Here is a 27,370-nt window from a genome sequence, read left to right on the forward strand (position 1 = left end):
AGAATCTGGAGTAAATAAGAGCTATTATTATTATTTTTCTAGTTCTATCACTCATACTTCATCTTTCCTATAAAATGGAAATATTGGATGAGATGATCCCCAAAATTCTTTCTAGCATTAACATTTTGATTATACTAAAATCTGACGAGCTTATATGTTAGGGTAGTTAGGTGATACAGTAAATAGAGCACTTGGCTTGGAATCAGGAACTTTTATGTGTTCAAATCAGCCCTCAGACACTTACTGCTTAAGCACTTGATTAATCACTTGCCTCAGTTTCCTCCTCTTTAAAATGAACTAGAGGAGGAAATGATAAACCACTCTAGAGTTTTGGACCTGACTAAATAACTCAATATCAATAATATATCTCTGTTAGCACTTTTATTCTTCTGCAACATTGCTTATTATTTATATTTTGTGCATTTTTCATATATTTGATCTTCTTTCCCTGCAGCAGAATATAAGATCATTCAAAGCAAGCACAGTATCTGGCACTTAGTAAATATTTGAGAAATGCCATTTCAATATTATTGAATAAGAGCTGAAGCAGAGTGACAGTAGTGTTGTTAAAATAGCTGGAAATATAAATCAAATGAAAAATAAAACTTAGCCTCTCTTTTTTCTTTTATCTCTCTTTGTGTTTGTGTTTGTGTTTGCTTAGCTATCTGTGAACACATGTATACACATATATACACCTTTATTTTCCCTTTTCTATTTCTTTCTTCTCTGTATTCTAAAGAAGATTTAAGGAGAGGAATAGACTATCAATACAATTATTATTCTGATTGTGTATAAATGGATAAAGAGTGGAGGTGGAAAAAGATAGACAAGGAGTGAAAAATTGACAGCTTCAAAAAAACCAAAGTGATCTTACGAAATCTCAGTGTGAAATACCTTACATAACTTAGATATGGCCATGTAAATAATTACATGAACAATTTTTTATTTATGTGTTCAGGGTTCACAGAGTTAAAGACAATTAGTTTTCATCCTGATTTCCATTTCAGAATGTTAGGATCTTTAAATCTGTTTTGGTATAATGAGTGCATAACAAATATTTGTGTAATATATTGATGAATCCATTCATAAAATCTAAAATCCTGGCATGAATTCTAGGCTTTCTAAAGATCAGTTTGGGAAGAAGGGACTAAACATATGTGAGTGCAAAGCTAGTATTATATGCTCTGAGGTTTGAAAATTGTATCCTTGATCCCTCTATGTCTCCTTCACCTTCTCTCGAGCTAATTAAAAATGTAGGACTCCTGGGTTAGAAACCAAAGAACATTTAGGGTTTTGCTATAATTCCTTTGACTTAAGTGATCATAAAATCTATTGTCTATCCATAGACAGTATAAATTTATTTTTCAAAAAGAAAGAAATGTGAAATGACTTGTTTCCCCTATAGCAACAGAAGCTGCCTCCCCAGCCTGCCTTTAATTCTGGGTCTACTAAGACTTCCTGACTTAGCTGCCTTTTCCCTTTTTCTAAAATGGAGATACAGGAAACATACTGCAGAAGCAGAGAACAGTGGTAACTGAAAGGCAGGAAAGAGGAAGAGGAAAAAGCTAAATTTGGTTAAGTGTCATGTAGGGGAAGAAAGCATTTAATTGAGAATCTAGAGATTGATTTGTGATTCTGATTCTGTGACACTTGTGAGCTTGGGCAAGCCTCTTATCTCCCTCCAGGACTTAGTTCTTTCATCATTAAGGTCCCTTCTAATGACATCTAACATAGTGATTATGTGATTCTATGGTTTTCTTTTTTCCTGCCTGAATAAAGGTCTTTATGGGGGAAAAAATCATTTTGAAGCTTATGTCTAAGGAAAAAAAAGTAACTTCATACTCAAACACAGTCTCCCCCCCCCCTTTTCTCCTATTCTCTTATTCTATCTCCTGCTACTCCCTTTTCCTTTTCTCTTCTCTTCCTGTACCTCCTCTTCTTTATCTCCCTCTTTTTCTCCCTCTCCTTTCTCACCTTGTTCTCCTTTTCCTCCTCTTTCTTCTTCCTCCTCCTCCTCCTTGTTCATCATCATCATTTTCTTCTTTGCTCCCCCCCCCCCTTTTCTCCTGACTTTCCTCTTAGGTGCATATAAACTTTGAATTTACAGTAAGCCTACAGGAAGCAGAATGATGTGTGCTCTATAGGAAAGTACCTGATCACAAAGGGAACAGGCAAAGGTAGCAAAGAGGTTTATGAATCCCCTTGACTGTTTCTTGCTTGTGGCCTCCTCAGAAGTTTCAGTAACAGACCTGGCACCATAGCCAGAAGCCTTTGAAGTTGTGAAAAAGGCATAAGATACACAGGCAGTTCTGGATATCTCACCTTTTCCCTTGCTTATCACTGATTCCCCCAAAGAGGAAAATGGGCTTATGTTGAGCAGATTTGGGTATGTGTTTTTAGAGAGGATGGGTAGAAAAAAGGATAATTAAACTCTACAGATAATCCAGAAACAGTATTTTAGCCTTTCTTTCTAAAGCCTCCCAGTACAACTCTTTAAAAAAAAGAATATTTCTTTTTCTTCTTTTCCTCTCTTCTGACTAGAGATTCAGGACACTACATTGCCCAGTTCCCACATTCACAGTCTTTTAACCAAAGTCAGAAGAGTAATGGAGAATATTGAATATAGAGTTGGAGGGATTAGGTTAATTGTCACACCTCAGTCCTACCTTCTATTGTATAGATCAAGAAACTGAGGCACATTGCCAAAGTCATATAGGTTGTGTGTCACAGAAATAGTTTTGTCTTAGAGAATGAAAGTTGAAAAGAGGCAAATTTAACCTAAAGATAGGAAAGATATCCTAATTATGAGAATTATTCAAAATTGAAATGGGCTATCTTGGTGGATCTTTAGGCAAAAGTTAGATGTGCTCTTATCAGTTATGTTGAGGTCATAGTTCTTTTTCAGGTATTCATTTAGATATAATTGATTAGATCCTTTCTGTTACTATCTAATAGCCAAGCAAGGATTTATCTGTATTTGTCTATACAACTTGTTTTTATGGAACAAAGAACAACTGTAAGGAAAGATTCTATTGTATCTCTATTTGTTTTTTTGGGATTTTTTGAGAATTTTCGGCCCCATAAGGCATTTTGGATTCTGGTGTTTTGAGTTCCTTTGGAAATTATTATAATGATACAAATGTATACCTATATGTTATACTGGCTCCTAGTTTTGCCTAACATTGTATCCCTTACCATGTGGGTGGGTACAACTTCCTTAGGTTGACTGCCTGAGTATTTAAAACTAGTGAGAATGAGCAATTCATTTTCTTTTCTACCATCTTTTTGGCTGTGCTCTTTAGTGATTCCTATATACTTCACTCAGTGTGGATGCCATGAACTGAACCAGAGAGTTCTTCCCTTGTTCTTCCTTCCCTCAGTTGTTATGGGCCAGAACTCCGTACTTGAAACAAGAATTCTTACAAGGTGCTAAGTGGAATTGATAAGACAATGGTTATCTAGTTTAGCATGGTGATTAATAGTTCTCTAGTTCAGTATGATTGACTTAATCTTACTACAAATAATGGTTCCCTAGTGATATAATGATTGGTTTATACTCAGTATGCTGTAAATGATCTAATTATAATAGAGCATATAAACTGGGACAAACTCAGCCAGGGTGGACTCTGAGACAGATTCATTCCATTGTCCATCTTTGTGGTGGCTGGAGGCTGAAGTACAAGCCCTTGGACTCAGAGAGAGATTCCACTCCATCTCACACCACCATGGTGGCTGGCCTCCTGCATTTCCTCCACTGAGATCAAGCTAGCCCAGCTCCCAGGCAAGGAGATAATAAAGAATTTGGACTTTAATACCTGGCTATTCTCGTGGTGATTACTCTACTGAAAAGAAGACTCCTCCCAAGAACCCCAAAAAATCAACCAGAACATTACACTCAGTGACTTACAGAAATGGGCTATATTATTTTGACACTCTGCCTTAGTTCTGTATTGATTGTCTTGCCCAGCTTCAGGTCCCAAAGGCAACTCCACAGATTAGGAATACAAACCATAGTGATCCAAGAGTCAGGGAAACTCTGAGAAACCCAGGTTATCCATACATACATGCATATATATATATTCATGTACATGTCTCTTCCCCTTTCTCTCTCTCCCTCTCCCTCTTCTCCCTCTCCTTCCATGTCTGTCTCTCTCTCTCCATATATATTCTATAGATATACACATATGAATGCTATTCAAACCACTGAAGTTTAAAAGTGCATTAAAACTTTTTGGGACAGCCTATATAATATGCATGTATGTGTAGATGTGTGAAACAAATGAAATCAAGAATGGATCATACCATGATTCCAAATTAGGAGCCATCAAGAGTTATACTTGGTCTCTATAATTCATCAAATCCTCACACCAAACCCTTTCAAACCCTCTCTCTTTCTTTCCCCTTCCCCCCACTTTCTCTCTATTTCTCTGTCTCTCTGTCTCTCTCTCTCTCTTTGTTGAGGCATTTGGGATTAAGTAACTTGCTCAAGGTCACATAGCTAATATTAAATGTCTGAGGCCAGATTTGAACTCATCCTCCTGATTCGAGGTCTAGTGCTTTCTCCACTGAACCATCTAGCTGCCTCTCACCAAACCCTTTCTTAACAGAAGACTGGCAATGCCTGATGGTTGGATTGGAAAGGAGAGAGGATCTAGCTGAGTACAGAATCCCAGTTGAGCTACTTATTACTCATATGATTTGAGACAAGTCACTTTTTTTTTTTTTTTTTTTTTTTAGTTTGGGCTCCAGTTATCTCATCTGCAAAGTGGAAGACTTGGATTAAGTCCCTTTTAGATCTGAAATTCTGTTTTTGTGATTTTTTTTTTAAAGCCAAAGAAACAAACAAATAAATTAAAAAGCAAACCAGAACCTAGTGCTACTGATGCAGGGGTAAAGGACAAGAAAAAAATAATACAAAAATGGAATATTCTTACCTTCCTTCTATTGATTATTTACAAATTATCTTGTATATATCTTGTTATTTACCCCATCAGACTGTGAGCTCTTTGAGAGCAAAGACTATAATTTGCCTTTCTTTGTATGCTTGGTGCTTAGCACAGTACTTGACTCATAATAAATGCCTAATAAATTAATAAAGTCCTCTAATATATATTTATTAAGGGAGAAAAGAAATAAGCATTTATTAAATGCCTACTATGTGCCAGGTACTAGGGTAAGGCTTAGCCAGTTATTATTTCATTTGATCTCATAACAACTTTGTGAAATTCTATTATGATCCATGTTTTACAGATAAGGAAACTGAGATAGAAGGGGGGGATCAAATGACTTTTCTGGAGTCACCCCACTTGTACGTGTATGAGATTAAATTTGAACTCAATCCTTCCTGACTCCAGTCCCAATACTCTATCCACTGTACAATTTATCTGTCTCTATCATTGCTTGACTGACTCATTTTTTGGATAGAAGTTTCCTTAGCAGTGGAAGGACATGATAAGTCCAATCATGAAGATTATTTAACAAGATTTTGCAAGCATGTGAACCATTGTCCTTTGATAAAGCCTGTCTACTACATCCCACCCCCACCATCACTACATTAAGATTCAGGATCTGTCTCACTACCAGCCATTCTTTAAGATAAGTACTTTGGAAGATAAAGAACAATTACAGAATTTAGTCTTTGTCCTTGAGGTATTGCCTGATCTATTTTTTTTTTTTTTTTTTTTTTGCCCAACAATCAGAACCTTAATGAAGATAGCTTGGTATATCAAGCTAGAATGGTTTAATGATTTGCCTTCTCACCTAGACATAAATCTCAAGTCTGATTCCTACTATCTTTGTGACTTGGGGGCATTTATGGACCATTGTTTCTTCAACTGTCAGATGGAGGTATTGGGCATGATGATTCTTTGATCCCTTCTGTCTCTCAGTCCCATGACCTTGAGTCAAGACCTGGATTCTAGAGCTGCAGTCACTGCTTACTTGCTGTGTGGCCATGGATGGAACAGCCTTCTTTGTGAGCATCTGTTCTTTCATGGGTAAAACAAAGTTAGTAATACTTGCTTTATTTCTTTCACAGGATTACTGTGGGGAAAGCACTTTGTAAACTTCAAAATACTATAGAAGTGGGAATTATCATTATTGACTGGAATAACCTAAGGCTGTTGACATTTTAGCAGTCTGGCTCTGCTACCAATTACACGAGTGATCTTAGGCAAGACATTTCTCCTTTCTGGGCCTCAGTTGCCTTCTTGGTAAAATAAGGATATATATATATATATATATATATATATATATATATATATATATATATATATATATATATATATATGGATATGTAAGGACATATATAGATATCTATAGATAACTTATAGTGGATAGAATGTTGGGTTAGATCCTCATCTGTAAAATGAGAAGACTGAACAAGGTACATTTTTTCTTGCCTATGTTAGTAAATATACCTTTGAAACTCCAAAGGCAGCATTTTATTTTCTGTCCTGAAGCATAAGTCCTTCCCTGATTCCTCATTAGTTGAATGTTACAGAAGTTACAGGATGTGAATCTCTACCCCTCATTTCATAACCAGTTCCTTCCCCAAAAGAGCATACATTCTAAAAGGGGAAAGGTAACAGAGGAGAGGTAAAAACCAAAAATCTCAAGTCACTACCCCTGATTACAAAACTCAGTCCCCGCCTCCAAAGAGCTTACATTCTTTTGGCAGAAGATACATTTCTTTCTTTTTTTTTTTCTCCCAGAGGCTGGGGTTAAGTGACTTGGCCAGGGTCACACAGCTAGGAAGTGTTAAGTGTCTGAGACCAGATTTGAACTCAGGTCCTCCTGAATTCAGGGCTGGCTCTCTATCCACTGTGCCACCTAGCTGCCCCAGAAGATACATTTCTAAGCTGACTAGAGGAAGCTGGTTGGCACAGTAGATAAGAGTTTTAGTCTCAGAATCAGGAAGATCTGTGTTCCAAACCACCCTCAAATATTTCTTAGCAATGTGACATTTCACTTTTAATTTCCTTAACTGTAAAGTGGGGATAATAATAGCATCTAGGCAACTGGGTAGTGCAATGGATAGTGTATTGGGCCTGGTGTTAGGAAGGCTTCTCTTAGTACCTGTGTGACCCTGAGCAAGTCACTTGCCTGAAGAGCAAGTTTGCCTCAGTTTCCTCATTTGTGAAATAAGCTGGAGAAGGAAATGGCAAACCACTACAGTCTTTGTCAAGAAAATCTGAAATGGGGTCTTAAAGAGTTGGAAATGACTGAAAAACAACTAAGCAACAACAACAAACCTTCCAGGAGTATTGTGGGGATCAAATGAAATAGTTTTAAAATACTTAATACAATGCTTGGCACGTAGCAGGTGCTTAATATGTCCTTTCCTCCTTCCCTTTCTTTTTCCTTCTTTCCCTCTTTCTTTGCTCCCTTCCTTCCTTCTTCCTCCTTTTATCTCTGTCAGTTCTTTTCCTTTATCCCTCCTTTTCCCCAAATCTATAATTCTATGATATTATGACAACTCTATCTCTAATACCCTTATGATCTTTAGAAAGAATGACTTGTACTTAAATGCCATTAAGTCATTCTGTGAATCTGTGAGTTTTGATACCTAGAACTGACCTTTCATTTCCATCTTAAAGAATTCTACCCAGTTCCCAAACCATCATAGCTCTTACTATAAGACAGAGAATAGAAAGAAGATGGAGAGCTAGAAGTAATGATTAGAGAGACTGTTATAAAATAATAAAGTAGGATTTCCATTGGGTACTCCAAAGAGGATAAACCCCCCTCAAAATTTTTTCTTATTCCTCAAGTCTCAAGTGCTCCTGAATATCTTTCTCCCCATCTCTATTTAATAATCTCTTTCCCAGACAGTCCAGAGTGTCAGAAGAATTAATTTATCTTCCATAGAAAAATAAATAAATTTTCCTCCTGAAGATAATAGCATTCTGTCATACTGCCTTTCATTTCATGGCTATTGTCTCTTAACGCCTCTCCCATACTTTAGTATGTCTCACAAGTAGCTGATCACATACCACACCCAACCTAGAGTATTCTTTACCAAATTCATAGTCGATGTTACTTCAGACATCTTGAATACCTTCACCAGCCTAGCTAATGCTTACATTAGCTCCATGGAAAGTGGAACATTTGGCCTTCATACAATGACAGTGACTTCATCCTGCTCTACTAAGGGCAATATAATGCAAGAGAAGGGCACCATATTGTGTCATCAGTATGTTGGAGGAGAAAGAAGATATGTCTCAGGATGAAGTATATATATATATATATATATATATATATATATATATATATATATATATATATATATATATATACAAAAGGTCACAAGATTATGTATTTACACCTGGAAGGGAATTAGGGGTCATCTAGTGCAACTTCCTCATTTACAGATGAGAAATTGAAATTATGAAGTGAAGTAATTTATCTAAGGAGTTAGCAGCAGATCACAATCTAAAATCCCAGTTAAAGGATTATAAAATTTTAATCTGGTAGATACGTTTGAGATCATCTCATCCAAACCCTTCATTTTACAATTGAAGAATTGAGATACAGAAAGTTCAAATAGTAGTAGAATTGTTTTTTCAAAACCAGTCTAGGTTTTGTCCTAGAAAATCTAGGACTCTTCCCAATGTACCATGCTTCCTCTTAACTTTTATTGTAGGGCTTTTCCCACTGTTCTTGTTGTGTTGCAAGTCTTGCAGCAATACTCAAAGGAATGATGGGAATGCCAGACCCTCTGGTGGCTGAATGGGGAAGGTATTTTGTTGTTCATAGTATGCATACTCATTGCTTCCCACAATAGTCTTCTTCTCTCCTCCCTCCCCACCCTACTCTGGACTCCCTCCCATATGTTTTTCCATAAGTTTTGCTCTCTACTTTGCTCACTCAGTAATGCTACTTCTTCATTAGTAGTTCTAAAAGGAGAGTAATTACAGTGAAATAAAGTTTTTGACCTACATGCTTGTTAAGTGATAGATTAGAACTTAAGACATCATTTATCTAGCACCTTTATGGGCACCCATCAAAGTGCATTTGGTCTTATAAAGTAGAGCCACATGAATGCTGGATGGAGGAGTACATTCCACATCTCCACTATCTCTTCTCCCACCCAATCCACCTTCACCCCACTATCAGACTCAGAAGTTTATCAGTCATCCTTGCTTCTCTCCTTAACAGAAACACTTGTCAGCTTTTTTTCTTACCTTTAACATTTTTGTGGACAGTCACTGTTAGCAAAATATCCCAGGGAGAGACTATAAAATGATTCATTTGTACTAATTCCTGTGTTTCATTTTCTTTGTGTTTGTGAAAGGGGGCAGTCCCTGCTTGCTACAGGATGGCATCATCACTTTGGTTTCCCTCAAAATATTTATTCAGAAAAAGCCCATGATTCTGTCTCTGTTCATTCTGGGCTTCCAAGGGAATTCCCCATCCCACTATTGTCTCCAAAAGGTGAAAACATTCTAGTGCCCAATTTTTGTCTTACTCGGCTTATAGGGAAGATGAAATCACTCAGCAAACATTTATTTAGAAGTTAATGTGTGCTATGTAGTGGGTTAAAATGAAGTCATACTCACTGCCTTCCTGGAGCTTAAAGTCAAATTGGAATAAATAGAACATAAATAGTCTTCTTGGATTCAGTGTGATTATTTTAGGCTTATCAAAGAATGAGTTTTAAAATAGGCTAGAAAAAATAAGTTTAGGTTTCTTCAGCTTCTGTCCCCCATATAACCAAAGCTGACCATAAGCCCCAAGATGAGATCAAATTCAGCTCCATTTAGTTCAATTCAATTTACCAAATATTTATTAAATGACAATTTTGTGAAAGGCTCTATGCTAGTTTGTTTTGGAGAATAAAAAAAAATCAATAAGATGTGACCCTCATCTCTAAGAATGAACAGTTGGAATAGAACAACATTTAATACAGGTTATAAAAGAAGATCCCAGTGCTAACGAGCACATAACCACTTCCACATTGACCACATGAACTTAACACTGAACATATTTCCCCAGTTTACCATGAGAAGTAGTAACGAACAGTGTGGAAAGGACAGTGTAGAAGAATGTGAAAGTGATACCTCAAAGTGGTTTATTTTCACCACCACTCCTCAGGTCAGAGTACAGAAATAAAATTGATTAAAGAAAACCAGCCTTTTCTCCATCTTCTCCTAAAGCTTTCTAGGACTTTTAAATGGGTAAAAATATCTAGGAAAATCTCTAATTCAGCTTAATTCTTTAGAGGGAACAGGCTAGTAGAAAGTCTCAATAGTCAGGGATTTTAACTTTGGTTCTATCCCCTCCCCATTTAAAAATGAGTAACCTTATATTAAGGTCCTCCATTTTCTGGACATTACCTGTCTTGCCCATCTTCTCTTTCATTCCATCTACAATCCTTTGTTGTAAGCCAATCATTATTCCACTCCACTCATTTATTCTCTTCAAAAGCTGTGTGCCCTTTCCCTAGTTGCTTTTGTTTTATTACCTTGGAATATCCACTCTCCTTGTCTAAGGATTACCACCCAAAGCCCAACTCAAATACCATCCTTTCCATTAAGCCCTCTTTGATTTCTTCACTTTCTACTCTGAACTCTCATAGCATTTATGTACTGCTTATTGGACAAATCAGACAAATCATTAGCTACTTTTTAATATGTATAACCTGTCTTCTCAATTAGACTGTAAGCTTCTTTTTTCTTGAATAGTATTTTATTTTTCCAAATATATACTTCTCAACATTCGTTTTTGTAAGATTGTGTTCCAAACTTTTCTCCCTCCCTCTTCTAGCACCCCCCTCCCCAAGACAGCAAGCAATCTGATAGAGGTTAAATGTACAATTTTTGGGGGGTAAGGCAATTGAGATTAAGTGACTTGACCAGGGTCATACAACTAGTGTTAAGTGTCTGAGGTTGAATTTGAAGGAGTCTTCTTGATTTTAGGACTGGTGCTCTATCCATTGCACCACCTAGCTACTACTGTTCAATCTTTTAAAATACATTTCCATATTTATCATGTTGTGTTAAAAAAAAAAAATCAGACCAAAAGGGAAAAAGATGAGAAAGAAAAAGCAAACAAATAAATAAGTAAAAAAGGTGAAAATAGTATTCAAATGGCATTTTCCATCCCAACTCTATTGAAATTGTCTTAAATCACCTTATTACTGAGAAGAGTCAACTCCATCACAGTTGATCATCATATAATCTTGTTGTTACTCTATACACAGTGTTTTCCTACTTCTCACTTCATTCATCAGTTCATATAACAAGACTATAAACTTTTTGAGGATAAGTACTGAGTCTTTTGAATCTTTATACAAAATGATTCCTATAGGGGATCATTTATGACAATCCCTAAAAAAGGGAATGACTCTTATAGTTATGGCGACTGTGATCATCACCATCTTTCCCCTATGTTCCCAACTATACTATTTCTCAAAGTGGGCATAGCTCTATTTTTTTCTCTCCCCTTGACAAATCAGAAAGCTACCTTTTTTCCTATCTATTTTTCTATTATAGATGTTTAAAATTTGGAAAGGATCTTATGGAATTCACATAGTTTAAATGCTATCTGAAATAGGAATTGTCTCTAAAATGGCACTGTGTTGTATTTTATAAATATTATCTAATTTGATTCTTATAATAACCTAGTGAAGTAATATTATTATTATTCCCATTTTACATATAAAGAAACTGAGAAGAAGGAACTTAAGTGAGTGCCCAGGGTCACACAGCTAGTACATGTTCCAGGATTTTGACCACTGTACTACTAAGCCGCATATTTCTGGAGTCGTAGCCAAGCTCTTCTATCCTCACTTCCACTGGTGAAAAAGCCACCACTGTACCCAGTAACCCATTCTATTACTAGCCACATCTAGTTATTGATATCTTAAGCTGGGCTGTCCCAAAAGTCTTAGTGCAGTTTAAAACTTTAATAGTGTATTCAGCTGAGCGCTTATCTCACTGGAACTTCCATTTTGTTGTTCCTAGTACTATCAATTGGGACCTAGTAAAATAAATCTGATCCCTTTCCTCTATGGCAGCCCTTTAAATCTTTAAAGACAAAGACAAAACATTCCCACTTTTGATACTTTAGGCCCAAGTATTTTGGGAATACTCCCATTTTCTTCAAGTGAGAATATAGAATGAATTTTGTTTCGAGGCAATCTAGATAAGAGGGAAGAGTGATTGGTATATAGGGATAAGACCAAGAAGATGTATCTTTTTCTTCATCCAAAGGTCCCTGGACTAGGGCCAACCAGAATCTAAAAAATATTTTGGAATATCCTTCAATGGGATCAGACTCTTTCCTACTAACTACCTGATGAATCTAGGGGGTAAGGGGGGGAATTTAACCCGATTTGTATATACAGAAGGCAGGTTTTTTTGTTTGTTTATTTTTGCATAAACAATGGAGATCTGCTTCCATTTTCAGCCTTATGAATGAACACAGTGATCCAGTTGGCTGGAAAGAGTGAGCTTTGCTTATAGGGACAGTTTCTATCTTGCTAATCACTTTCAAGTTTGTCTGTAGCATTTTAGCTTCAGCAATCCCCACCCCTTCAAGGAAATATCACTCTGTGTTTGGAGAGTCAGCTTTGATTAGTTACCCCTACGCCTTCCTCTAGCCTACCCAAAGCCCAAATCCTGGAAGAGAGCAGCAGAAATAAAGCCTTCACCTCAAAGGAAGATATGAGAGTGATCTATAAATGCATAATTTAACTTTTTCAAGTGCACCAAGGATTTGAATACTCCAAATTGGAAAGTTCGATGCCTTTAAGTCCTAAAGGAGAATGGCTAAACAGAAAAAATCCATTCGGCCAGGGAAAGAATACTGGCTGTGGAGTCAGAAGTCCAGCGTTTGAGCCTTGCCTTAGCTACTTGTTACTTAGGTAAACTTGGCTAAACTATTCCCTTCCCTGAACCTCTCCTGTTAAAGGGATTGAGCTAGATTATTCCTAAGGATTCTTCCAATTCTAAATATATGATCCAATGAGTCTATGAATGGTTGAATTCAGGAACCAGTAAGAGCAATTAGACTGGGAATGTGTAATTGCTACTATTGACAATCATAGGGTTATAGGCCGTAAACAAATCAGGGATTAAGATAACTTCTTCATAGAGTATTGATTTATGCCAAATGTGTGTTGTGTTCAATTTGCTTGGGGTAAGAAAGGTTCCTTCATGTATGGAGGACAAGTGTCACCTGTTTTGCTTTGAAGAAGGAGAAAAGGATGCTCTAATATTAAGCAATTTAACCCAGCAAACATTTATGAAGATTTACTATGTGTCATATGAGGGTCAGTATGTCAAAGTGCTTAGTTTACCTAGGAGTCCGGAATATTTCTGTGTTCAAGTCCTAATTCTATCACCGACTGACTGTGTGACCTTGAGCAAATATCACTTAACTTCTTAGTACCCAAAATTTTTTCTAAAATTATTATTTTTATAGTTTTTTTGGATTAGCTATTTCTCTGCTAATTTTTAATATTTCCTCTTCTGTAAGTTCCTTCACATGAGAATTGCTTTAGCTGCATCCCAGACATTTTGTTTTGTCATTATTATTTTCTTTCACACAATTATTATTTGTCTTTGTAACTTGTTCTTTGACCCATTCATTATTTAGGATTTCAATGTTAAGTGTCCATTTGGATCTGTGTCTTTTGATTGTGCTTCCTAAACTGATTACTATTTTTACTGTGTAATGATCTGTAAAGGATCTATTTGCCAGGCTACATTTTTTACATTTGTTTGCAATATCTGTGCCCAAATACATGGTCAATTTTAGCAAGAGTTCCATTTGGTCTTTAAGTCTATAAATTACAGAGAAAACACCAATATACATTGGTCAAGGAAATTCCTCACATAGATATTCTTAAACTTAAAAGTTAAACTAAAAAGAATAAGCCAAACAATATTATTCCAGGTCCTATGTTAGGTGCTGAGAATATCAAAAAACCATCAAACAGACAAACAAAAAAAAAAAAAAACCTCAACAATCCCTGCCCTCATGGCAAATACATTTTCTCTATTTTCAGTATATCCTTTACTCTTTTTTGGGGGGAACCAGGGCAAGATGGAAAGCAAAATCAAATCAAGTGAAAGATAAGATTACTGGTTATAGGATCCTATGTATAGTCACCTGAACCTATATAATATTCAGGAAAACTTGAATATCACTCTTACCTTAGGCATTATGCCCTGTATGACCCTGGACATGTTAATTAGTTGCTTTAAGGCTTAGTTTTATCATATGTAAAATAGGATTATAATAGCACTTGTCTCTCCAAGGTTATTGTTAAGATAAAATGAGTTTATAAAACATTTTGTTAACTTTGAAGGGTTATATAAATGTGTTGTTCACAACTCTTCTCATTTTAGAGGGGAGATTCTATTCCAATTTTTTTCTATGGTATTGTCATCTGAATAACTTATACCATTTTTCATCAATCATCCATTTAATAAACATTTGTTAATCTACTATGTGCTAAATACTGTGTTGAGCACTGGGGATAAAAAAGGGCAAACTCACTGTCCTCAACAAACTTACAACATTTAAGCAAATATATATAAATATGTAAATATATATACATACAGAGCAAGCTATATATAGGATAAATAGAAAATTATTGTGAAGGCACTAGAGTTAAAAAGGGGTGAGGAAAGGTTCTAATAAAGGATCAGATTTAAATTGGGACTTAAAGGAAGCTATGGAAATCAGTTGTCTGACTGGAAAAAAGAAGAAATTCCAAATTGTAGAGACAGCCAGAGAAAATGTCTAGAGCTGAGAGATGCAGTGGTTTTTGTTTTGTTTTGTTTTTGTTTTTGTTTTTCATGGAACAACCAGGACATCTGTGTCATTGGTTCAAAGGGTACATGGTAATGAGTAAAATATAAGAAGACTGGAAAGGTAGGAGGGAACTAGATTATGGAGGGTTTTGAGTGCCAAATAGAGCACCTTGTATTTGATCCTGGAGTCACTGGAGTTTTTTGGGAGACAGGGGTTGACATGATCAGATCTGTAATTTCGGATAATCACTTCATGACTGAAGGATGGATTGGGCTGGGAGGAAGACCTGAGGTAGGTAGACCTAGAATGAAAGTAGCAAAGAACAGGGAGCCAAGATGGCAGAGTGAAGGCAGAGACTCACTAGAGCAAGTCCAAATATCTCTAAATAATTACTCTAAAATTTTAGAGTGTCAGAACTCACAAAAAAATGTAGCAAAAAAATTTTCCAGCCAAAGATGGCTTGGAAGGTTGGCAGGAGGAGCCTACTGCACTGGGGTGGGTATGAAGCACAATCCCAGTACAGGCCCTGTCAGCACGGTTAGCAAGCCAGGGGCAGACTCCAGGGCTTCTGAATTGATGAGAGTGATGGCATTTCCAGACCACTCAGCCCAAAGATGCCAGGATCAACTTGAAAGGTTGGCAGGAAAGTTTCGTCACTCTAGGATAGGAGAGGAGCCCCAGCAAACCAGGAGTCTGAATCAGCAGCAGTGACAAGAGAGGCTTCCTGAGATCTCAGCTCACAAGAGGTGGTGCTGATGGGGTGAAAAGCTGGTCAGGGGAGAATTATCAAGTTATCAAGAAATTATCAAGAAAAACTGTTTCTAGAATCAGAGGGTAAAAAAGAAATTGAAAGAATCCACCAATCACCTCTTGAAAGAGAGCTTAAGATGAAAATTCTCAGGAATGTAATATTGGAACTCCAAGGTAAAGGAGAAAATATTACAAGCATCAAGAAAGAAACAATTCAAAGTATTGTGGAGCCACAGACAAGATAACACAAGATTTAGCAGTTTCTACATTGAAGGATTTGGAGGGCTTGGAATATGATATTCCATATAGCAATGGAGCTAGGATTACAACCAAGAAAAATCTACGCAGCAAAACTGAATATAATCCTTCAGGGGAAAAGGTGAACATTCAATGAAATAGAGGACTTTCAAGCATATATAATGAAAAGACCAGTACTCAATAGGAAATTTGATTTTCAAATATGGGACTCAAGAATTATAAGAAGGTAATAAAGAGGGAATCATAAGGAACTTAATAAGATTTATCTGCTTATACGTATAGGATGATACTTATAACTCATACGAACTTTCTTATTATTATGTCAGTTAGAAGGAGTATGTATAAACAGGGCATAGGTGTGAGTTGTATATTAAGAAATATCTAAAAATAAAATTAAAGGATGAGAGAGGAATATATTGAGAGAAAGAAAAAAGGGAAAGTGGAATAGTATAAATTATCTGTCATAAAAAAAGATGAGAAAAAACTTTTACCTGGGAGGGGAAGAAGAGTAAGTATATCTTACTCTCATCAGAATTAGTTAAAAAAAGGAAGTAGCATACATATTCAATGTGGATTTGGGAATTTATCTTATCGTGTAGGAAAATATAAGTGAAAGGAGATATGAGAAAGGGGGAGAGTGAACATATTGTGGGAGGAGATAGTCAGAAGCAAAAACACCTTTAAGGAGGGACAGGGTAAAAGGAGAGAGAAAATAGAGTAAATAGAAATACAATTAGCAATAATAAATATGAAAAGAATTTTGAAGCAATTTTCTCTGATAAAGGCCTAATTTCTTAAATGTATAGGCAACTATATATATACATTTAAAAAAAATGTCTTTTTATTTATCAGGTATGTGCATGGGTAATTTTACAGCATTGGCAATTGCCAAACCTTTTGTTCCAATTTTTCCCCTCCTTCTCCCCACCCCCTCCCTCAGATGGCAGGTTGACTAATACATGTTAAATATGTTAAAATATAAATTAAATATTATATATATATATATACATTTTTAATGTCAAATTTTTTTTTAAATATAAGAGCCCTTTTTCACTTTATAAATGATCAAAAGATATGAACTATACCCAAAGGGTTACAAAATCATATGTATCCTTTGGCCTAATAATACTACTACTAGGCATGAATCCCAAAAGAGATTTTAAAAAAGGAAAAGGACTTATGTGTACAAAAACATCTATAGCACCTCTTTTCTCTTTTTATATATTTTAAATGGAAGGAATGCACATCAATAAATAAATTGAGGTATGTGATTATAATGAAATATTCTTGTTTTGTAAGAAATGATTAGCAGGATACTCTCAGAAAAACCTGAAAAGTTCTCCACAAGCTCATATCCAAAGATATAGCAGTGTTGTAGGATTATCAACTATGAATGACTTTGTTATTCTCAGCAGTATAATGATCCAAAACAACTCTGAAGTATTTATGATGGAAAATGCTATCCATATCCAGAGAAAGAACTGATTGATTATGTCTGAATACAGACTGAAACATAATTTTTTTCTTGAAGGTCTTTTTTTGTGTGTGGGGGGGAGGGGGGGTAGAGATTTATGCTTTGTTTTACAACATAAGTTTTATGGAAATGTTTTGCATTACATTACATGTGTCCTCTCAGTGGGAGTGAGTGAAGTGAGAAGGAAGGGAAAGAATATGGAACTCAAAAGTTTTAAAAACAAATATAAAAATTGTTTTACATGTAACTGGGAAAATTTAAATGAATAAAGGTAGCATAGCTACAAACAGCTTTGCTTCCTCTTGGCTAACATAATAGAAATAGGTGTAACCATTTTTTAATATAACTGTTATCATGAACAAACCCCCTCCCTAATCTATAATGAAGAAAATAATTAAGGAAAAAAAGGCAGGAGGAATACTCCTGCAATATTTGCACATGACAATGTGAAAATGTTTGTAGCATTCTGCTCTGACCTCTTTGTTAAGAGAAGTAGGTTTGTTTTGTTGTCTTTTCTCTGGTCCTCTCACTGATTGTGTATGTGTGTATGTATGTATATGTATTCTCATTTGAGATAATAGATTTCATTGGAGTGAACAAGTCTTATCTCTCTCTTAAAATGGAAGCCCAACACCATGATATAATTTTTTTATATTTTCTGTTATGTGTGTAGTAGCACATGGTAGGACCTCTTTAAAAATTAGTGAATTGAATATGAAATTTGGAAATATCCCAGGGAAAGAGGCTCATGATTTCTAAAAGCTAGAATTTGATTTCACGGTGAGAAGACAGGGAGAAATCTAGAAACAAGAAAGTGGAAACATTACTTTTGAATAAGTATGCCCTTCTCTAACCTTTATGTACTGTAGTTCTCTGTCATGGTGATGATACAATTAATGATCCAGGGTGTTCAAGCTTGCTTGTATGGTGTTAAAACTTGCTCAGTGCATGACCAAGATGTAAATTGAAAACCTAGACAAAGTGGAAAATTTCAAAGGACCTATGAAGGAAGATCTGGAAAAAGAACTGTTAAATAGATGTATATAGTATAAAGTTTAAATATATGCACACACTCACATCTGTCCCTTTCCATCCACTGTTATGGCCATAATCATTATTCAGGTCCTTATTGGCTGTCTCCTGGAATACTATAATTGCCCCCAAATTGATTTCCCTCTTTCCATGCCCATTCTTTGTCCAATTCATATCTGTATTTAGTACTGTGTGACCCTTAGTATCTTCAAATGATATTCCCAACTTCTAGTATCTGCTCTTATCTCCACTTTAAGAATCCTTATCTTCCCTCAAGGCTTAGTTCTACTGCCACTTCCTCTGTGAAACATCAATGATATCCCTAGTTACTAGTACCTTTTCTTTCTTCAATTTGTCTGTTTCTTTGCAATAAACGAAGCTCCTGAAGAAATTTTATTTGGGTATGCCTAGTAACCTGATCTAGTGGAGAGGATTCTGGGTTTAGGATTGGGAAAACTCACTTAAAATCTCATGTTTGACATGAGCCATGTGACTATGGGGAAGTCTCTGGGCCTCTTTGTGTCTCAGGCAATTTCCTAGACCCTGTTTCATCATTGGCAAGTTGTTGATCTGCCTCTTTTCCCAAATCTCTAGTACAATGCTGTAAAACATTGTAGGAGTTTAATTAATTTTGGTTGCATTGAATTGAAATTACTTCATTGTATTACTGATTGGAGAAAGAATATTTTCTTAAGGTATCTCCACCCAGTAGGAATGTGATAAAGATTAAGTGAGATAGTTGGCTCCCATGCAAGACAAATCATAGCAGAGGACTCTTTCATGCTAGCTAGCTAATTTTTCTTGTTGTTCAGAAGCAAAATCTCATTCTTATCAGCTGTGATTGTTCTTGTAATCAGATGGTCTGCAGGTGTTGAAGATGGAAAGAAAAATTACTTCACCACTTGTTATAATTCTTATCACAACAATAAGCATTTAAGACTGCAATTTCCCAACAATAACAGCTCATTAAGTCTTTATCTCTATTTTCATAACTTTATGCTACTTGAGTACTCAGTGGGTTATCTTTTGGGGAGCCATATTACCCTGAATGTATGAAAAACATTTGTTAAGGACTTACCATGTGTCAAGTATTGTGCTTACATACTAAGGAGACATGGTGAAGATGAAGAAGTGTTGGATTTGAAGTCAGTAAAACTTGGGTCATATATGATCTCAGACACTTCTCAGTTATGTGACTGGGCAAATTTCTTAATTTGAGCTCCATGGGTTTGGAATCATTGATTTCTAAGATTCTTACCATCTTTAAATCTATTCTCCTATAATCCTAATAACAAGGGAAGTTAACACATATAAGAATGGGATGACTAGGGAGATGTGTTTGGCTTGAAAAGTTACTGGGATATTGAGGAAAATGATGAGGGAATGAAATCATATGCCCTTTGCACCAGCAATGCCATATTGATTAAATTGGGGTTCCCAAACTGGAAAGGATTATGATGGGAAATGAGGTGCAGAGAGTAGGTAAGAACAGGATGTTTTGATGAGAAGATGGTCATTGTGTAACGGCTATATTTGGAGCACTTAGACAGAATGGGTTACCTGATATATTTACCAATTAGGACTGTTAAGCCCTGAATTTAAAAAAAAAAAAAAATCATAGTCACTCCCAACTCCCTTCCTTGATATTAGGACTGGAAATTGAGTTTTAAAAAGAGCCCAGGAAAAACCTTGAAGCTCTATTTTTTTACATATTATTGTATCAAACTCCAGATGTTTTATCTCAGTTCTTGTTGGGATAATCCCCCTTTCTTTTGAATATTGCCCTTCATCCCTCTGTCTCTTGCCTGGGACCTTATCTTGACCCCTATCCTGTCAGGATTAAGTTATGATCCTTTCCTGGAATTATGGTTTGTCTATCCTTTCAGTAATTTTGCCCCCTTAATCTGCTTTTGTTTCACCTATTATAAACCCTACTTAGCTAAACCCTATATAAGTTCCCTGCCTCAGTTTATTTGTGCCAAATGCTTTTTACAAGAGTCCCATGAGGTCAGCTAGCTTAAACTTCACATTAAAGATTAAAACCCAATCTTTTGCTTGTCTCAGTTTCTCCGGTATAACAGACAATGAGGTTATAGGGTGTAACTTTCAGATTTAAGTAGGTTAAATATTCCAGGGCATGTTCTCTCATCAATTTTAATTATGTCAAGGGAGCCTTAAAAATTCTTCAATTTTTTTCTTAAAGAAGAAGATAAATAATGTGATTTTCTCAGAGAAGTTAATACCTGTTTATTTAGGTATTTGAATGTCCTATTTTATCAATATATACTCCATTTTTTCCCAAAGATGTTTGAAACCACTTGAAAATTAAACACAAATAGATGATAAGAAATGAAACAATTTTTGAAAAAGCAGAGAGGATAGATGCTACCAATTAATCTGATAATTATTTTAAAAGTTGTTAAATGCCTACTATGTAGCAGATACTATGCTAAATTAGGGTTATTAATACAAAGAAGGAAGCAATAACTATTGCTAAGGACCTTCCATTCTAATGGGGGAAAGGGAAGTAACAGGTACATATATAAAACAATTTGTTATTATTGTTGTTATTGTCATCTTAAGTTTGTCTAACTGTGACCCCATTTAGGTTTATTTTAACAGAGATATCAGAGCCATTTGTTATTTCCTTCTCTAGATCATTTTACATATGAGGAAACTGAGGCAAACAGGTTTGATGACTTGCTCAGGGTGACACAGCTAATAAATATCTGAGGCCAGATTTGAAATTAGGAAGGTGTCTTTCTAACTCTAAGCCCAGTGTTATATATACTGCATAACATATCTGTCCATGCAAATAATTTTAAGTTAAATAAATACAAAATAGTTAAATGCATTATAGTTCAGGAGAAAGGATGCTAGCAGTAGTGGGATTGCTAGGTGAGAAAGAACAAGAAATGCTTTCAAGGCACCTAAGATATGATATAAAACTGGATGGGATGCCAGGAATCTTTAAATATAACTCCTTTTACAAATGAGGAAATCAAGGACTAAATTTTAATTGTAGGTAATCAATTAATTTTGCTTTCTACTTCTGGGAGTCTAGACAGAAGGACTGTTTTTTATCTGAGAAGATAAAAACCTAATCCCCTCACACACTTGCTCAGCATTTGTAATTTTCCTACCAATTCATTTGTAGAGACTTTTTTTTTTTTTCCTGGAACTGAGTCCGAGTAGAAAATTTTTCTAAAAATTTTGTCAATTCTTATTCTAGGGACATGGTCAAGTATTCTTTTTTAAAATTTTTATCATGGAGGCAGGTAGCTGGTGCAGTGGATAGAGTACCAGCCCTGAAGTCAAGAGGATCTGAGTTCAAATCTGGCCTCAGACACTTAACCCTTCCTAGCTGTGTGACTCTATTCAAGTCACTTAATCCCAATTGCCTCAGCAAAAATAATGTCATGCACTTAATAAGCAGCAAACACAAATTTTTGAATATATAAAGAACAACAAATGTATATGCAGCTGTGAACTTATAATTTCCCTTAAGAATAACAACAGCAATAATAGCTTACATTTATTAAGCTCCTACGATATGCATTGTGTTATGAGTTTTATAGTTACCTCATTAAATCCTCAGAATTCTGGGGAGATAGATACTATTATTATCCACATTTTACAGCTGAGGAAATGGAGGCAAACAGAAATTTGTCTGAGGCTAGACATTCTGAACCCAGTGTTCTTTAATCTATTCTCAGAGCTTTTAACTCCTATGTTACTTAGCTATATTTATTTTTATGTGTGTTTTAACAAAGCATTAGCAAAATCACTCCATTTTCTTCTCCTAAATTTCATTTTGTTTATATATATATATATATATATATAATGTTTTATTGATTCTCTTTCCCTTTCTTTTCTTACATTTGTCTTACTTCCCAATAGGTTTATACGGCCTCTCCTCCACTCCCCATGAGTTAATATAACCATGTAAAATAAATCAAATTGGCCACATCTGATGTATTTCTTCTCAGTTTTTCTTTGTCAAAGGGAATGAGGTGGGGTTGGATGAGGTAAAGAATAGAAAGGAGAGAAAGAACATATTTCATCATCAATTTTCTGAAATCATGATTGGTTGATACATTAATGAGAGTTCTGAAGTTTTAAAAAGTTATTTTCTTTTATAGTATTATGTTAAATGGTTTATTTTCATAGTTTCTGCTTATTTTATAATGTATCAATTCATACAAGTCTTCCTAAGTATCTCTGAATTTTTCATTTTCATAATTGCCTATAGAGTAATAACATTTCACTATAACTATAATTTTAACTATAATTTGTTCAATATTTCTCCAATTTATGGACAACTACTTTATTTCAGTTCTTTATTTTGTATGGATGAGTCCTTTCCCTTTGTGTCTGACATCTTTGAGGTTATATACACTTGGCACATTTTTTTTTATTGTTGGGATGTACAGCACTTTGAAGAGACACTGAAAAGCTGTGAAGACGAATAATCAGCCTTCTATAAATGTACAAGACATACTATTAAAGTAGAATATAAGCTTTTTGAGAGTGAGAACTATTCATTTGCCTTTATATTCCTAGCACCTAGCACAGTGCTCGCTCTCTCCCTTCCTTCCTTCCTTTCTCCTTCCCTTCCTTCCTTCCTTCCCTTTTTCCTCCCTTCCTTTCTTCTCCCTTCCCTTCCTCCTTTCTCTCCTCTCTCCCTTCCTTGTTCTTTCCCTCTTTTCCTCTCTTCCTCCCTCTTTTCCTCCTTCTCTTCCTACCTTTCTTCATTTCTTCTTTCTTTTCTCCCTCCCTCCCTCCCTGTACTTTAATTCTTGCTATATTTTTTTCAGTAAACATTTCTTTATAAAAGGTATTTTTAGTAAATTAGTTGAATAAAATTATATCACTGGTCACTGGCCTTTGATATTGGGGGGGGGGGCATATGCATTAGATGTGGCACTTGAGCCTATAGAATTAAAAGAATTACCCTCCCTAAGTCTCTTAGAGATATCTTAGAGCCCTGAAAAAGAAAGATGTAACCAGTCTTATTCTTTGAAATGCAACACAGTGAGAATGGAATAAAGACTCTTATTTTGTCTACCTGACATAGTAGGATTCTATGAATTTCTTCTTGTTAATTGCATTAAGTACAAATAAAGGGTTTAGGTGCATCAGTAATGAGTGAAGATTTCTCTTAGTATGTATAGGAAAAGAAAAAGGCAGGATCTCATTTTCAATACAAAGGCCTAGGCAATATAAGGAAATGAATCCTTTGAACAAGTCTCTTGTGATTTCCCAGATGAGATTCTGAAATTTTTATCTGAAAGCGAAATTTGGTTCTGTGTCAATTACCCATACCCAGCCAAGCCATTCTAATTTTTTGGCAGTAACTTCTCTGCTGGGACTGCAGGTGTTTTATAAGAAATCTGCTTCAGGGGAATAATTCAGATCCAAGGTTTCTTGGGTCTTAGAAACTCACGACTTTTGTCTTCCCACTTAGAGGACATCTAGGGCTCATTCTAGAATTGAGAGAAACTCATCCAAGAGTTTCTATTGAAAAATGCTAGAAATGCATAAAGTGACTGATTAGTTTCCCTTGGGAACAACACTATTTTCTTCTCTTTCTGAAGATATAGCCTTCTGTGCCTCTTATTATGCTAGTTATTTGCCTTATAAACTTTTTTTTTTTTTTCCTCTTTCTGCCTCAGAAATGTAGTCTGATAGCTCAAGAGAAAATGTTTCATGATGGTAAACCTTGTTCTCTGTAAAAACCGAAGTATAGTAATGTGTACAATTGGAAAATGTGATATTTTCCTGCTTTGTTACTTGGACTTGCATACCATAGCTCTGAGTGGATCTGTGGGCTTTTCCCTTTCAGGGACAGGAGGTGGAGATACTTGTCTCATTGCACCCACCAGGAAGATGTATCTTTGTTTCTGTTCCTGCAGTCTGGTAGTTCAGATTAGAATGTTTCAGGAAACTGCTGTAGAGTTTTCTTTTCCCAGAGATATGAAATCATAGAAATTCTAAATTCTAAAGTGATAAAATTAGCTTCATTAGAATTAAAAGGTATCTAAGAGCAGAAATATCAAACTTGGGTTATAAAACTCCAGAGTGAAGCCCAAATCAGATTAAAATGCAAGTGGAAAATACTTAACAAAATAAAAATGAATATAGATAATAATATGTTAATGTGTGATTTTCTAAGTCAATATTCAACCTGTAGGAATCTATTTCTTTTTTTTTTTTTTTTCAAAACATATGTTTAAATGCATACCCTTTGATCCAGCAGGGTTTCTATTGGGCTTATATCCCAAAGAAATTTTAAAGGACAGAAAGGGACCCATATGTGCAAAAATGTTTTTGGCAGCCCTTTTTGTAATGACAAGAAACTAGAAATGAGTGGAGAATTGCTGGATCGCTTGGAGAAGGCTGATTAAGTTATGATATATGAATGTTATAGAATATTATTCTATATATGATGATCAATTCTGATGGATGTGGCTCTTTTCAATAATGAAATTCAGGCTATTTCCAATGATATTGGGATGAAGAAAGCCATCCACATCCAGAGGGAGGACTGTGGGAACTGAGTGTGGATCATAACATAGCATTTTCACTCTTTTTTTTGTTGTTTGCTTGAATTTTATTTTCTTTCTCATTTTTTCCTTTTTGATTTGATTTTTCTTGTGCAACAAGATAATTGTATAAATATGTATGCATATATTGGATTTAATATATATTATTATCATGTTTAACATAGATTAGTTGTCATCTTGGGGAAGGGGTAGGGAGAAGAAGGGGAATTGGAATGCAAAGTTTTGCAAGGGTTGATATTGAAAAATTATCTATGCATATTTTTTAAATTAACCATAGTTTTTATTTACCAGATATATGCATGGGTAATTTTACAGTATTGACAATTGCCAAATCTTTTGTTCTAATTTTTCCTCTCCTTCTTCCCACCCCCTCCCCCAGATGGTAGGTTGACCAATACATGTTAAATATGTTAAAGTATAAATTAAATACAATATATGTATACATGTCCAAAAAGTTGTTTTGCTGTACAAAAAGAATCAGACTTTGAAATAGTGTACAATTAGTCTGTGAAGGATATAAAAAATGCAGGTGGACAAAAATAGAGGGATTGGGAATTATATTTGGTGGTTCATAGTCATCTCCCAGAGTTCTTTCACTGGGTGTAGCTGGTTCAGTTCATTACTGCTCTATTGGAACTAATTTGGTTCATCTCATTGTTGAAGATGCCCATGTCCATCAGAATTGATCATCATGTAGTATTGTTGTTGAAGTATATAATGATCTCTTGGTCCTGCTCATTTCACTCAGCATCAGTTCATGTAAGTCTCTCCAGGCCTTTCTGAAATCATCCTGTTGGTCATTTCTTACAGAACAATAATATTCCATAATATTCATATACCACAATTTATTCAGCCAGTCTCCAATTGATGGGCATCCACTCAGTTTCCAGTTTCTGGACACCACAAAAAGGGCTGCCACAAACATTCTTGCACATACAGGTCGCTTTCCCTTCTTTAAGATCTCTTTGGGATATAAGCCCAGTAGTAACATTGCTGGGTCAAAGGGTACTATGCATATGTTTTGAAAATAAAAGGCTTTAATAAAAAATATAAAATATTTTTATTTTGTTAAATATTGTCTAATTACTATTTCAATATTTTTCAACATTAATTTTTTTTTATTTTTTTCCTGAGGCTGGGGTTAAGTGACTTGCTCAGGGTCACACAGCTAGGAAGTGTTAAGTGTCTGAGACCAGATTTGAACTCCAGTCCTCCTGAATTCAAGGCTGGTGCTCTATCCACTGCGCCACCTAGCTGCCCCTAACATTTATTTTTAAAAATATTGATTTCCAATTCTTTCTTTCCCTTTCACCTCTTTCCTACCTCTTGAGAAAGCAAGTGATATTTTATTGATTATATATGTGAAACAATACAAAACATTTCCATGTTAGTCATGTTGCAAAAGAAATACACAGAAGAAAATTAAGTTAAATAATAATAAATAATGGTTACATAAAAATAAAGCTTTAAAAAAAGTAAGCTTTGGAGCTCCTAGTTGGTGTAGTGGATAGAGTACCAGCCCTGAAGTCAGGAAGATATGAGTTTAGACATGACCTTAGTCACTTAACACTTCCTGGCTGTGTGACCCTAGGCAAGCCACTCAAACCCAATTGCTTCAGAAAAAAACAATAGGAAAAAAGTATGTTTCAATCTGCATTCAGAAATTATCAGTTTTCTCTATGAAGATGGATAGCATTTTTTCATCAGGGGTCCTTTGAAATTATCTTGGATCATTGTTTTTGATCAGATTGTGTAAGGCTTTCACAGTTTGATCATCCTCACAATGTTGCTGTTAATGCGTATAGTGTTATCCTGGTTCTATTCATTTCCTTTGTATCAGTTCATATAAAACTCCCCAGGTTTTTCTGAAAATAAGGGATCTGTTTCAATTTGAATTTGGCACCATTGCCTTAGTGTGTAGAACATGAAATATCAGAGCTTGAAGGAATCTTAGAACAAGGACTATTAGACATGAAAAAGACTTTAAAGATCATCAAATTGATCCTCCTAATTTTAAAGGTGAGGAAACTTGTAAAATTAATCTGTAGTAGTAATGTTAATAGAGAAAGCAGGTAAAAGAATTGGCCAATGTCTCCTAATTAATGTCCTTTCTACAGTATTGCTTTTAGCTCTAACATGATAAATTCTAGACAGAAATACAGCAAGAATTTTCTGCCAAATATCACTCTGTGGATATGCTCTGGTCTTTTTACCCCTTTACTTGCTTTTCTTTCTATACAGAATATCAGTAACTGGGGGAAAAAAAAATGATAGAATAATTACCAACCATTGATGGTAGCAGCCTACCATCTGCTGGCTATCCTATGTATTACTCCTAAAACAATTACAGATGGTTAATAACTGAAAGGTATCTTTTCATTTTATAGATAGAAAAAATGAGTCACGGAGAAATAAAGAAAATAGTTTGTTTATACAACTAAAAAAATCTAATCTAATATATGCCATAAAATAAAATAATATGAAATAAGTCAAAGTCAACCTGCCAGCCTAGGAAGGTAGTCAT

The 27,370-nt window shown here is 35.3% G+C and overlaps 1 long non-coding RNA gene across 2 annotated transcripts in view; it reads left to right on the plus strand.

Annotated features, from left to right (window-relative positions):
* The window catches only part of LOC141557359 (uncharacterized), a 343,673-nt gene that overhangs the window by 296,064 nt on the left and 20,239 nt on the right, over positions 1-27,370 (plus strand). The window lies entirely within an intron of this gene.

This window comes from Sminthopsis crassicaudata, chromosome 2, assembly GCF_048593235.1.
Source record: "Sminthopsis crassicaudata isolate SCR6 chromosome 2, ASM4859323v1, whole genome shotgun sequence".
NCBI classification, from domain to species: Eukaryota; Metazoa; Chordata; class Mammalia; order Dasyuromorphia; family Dasyuridae; genus Sminthopsis; species Sminthopsis crassicaudata.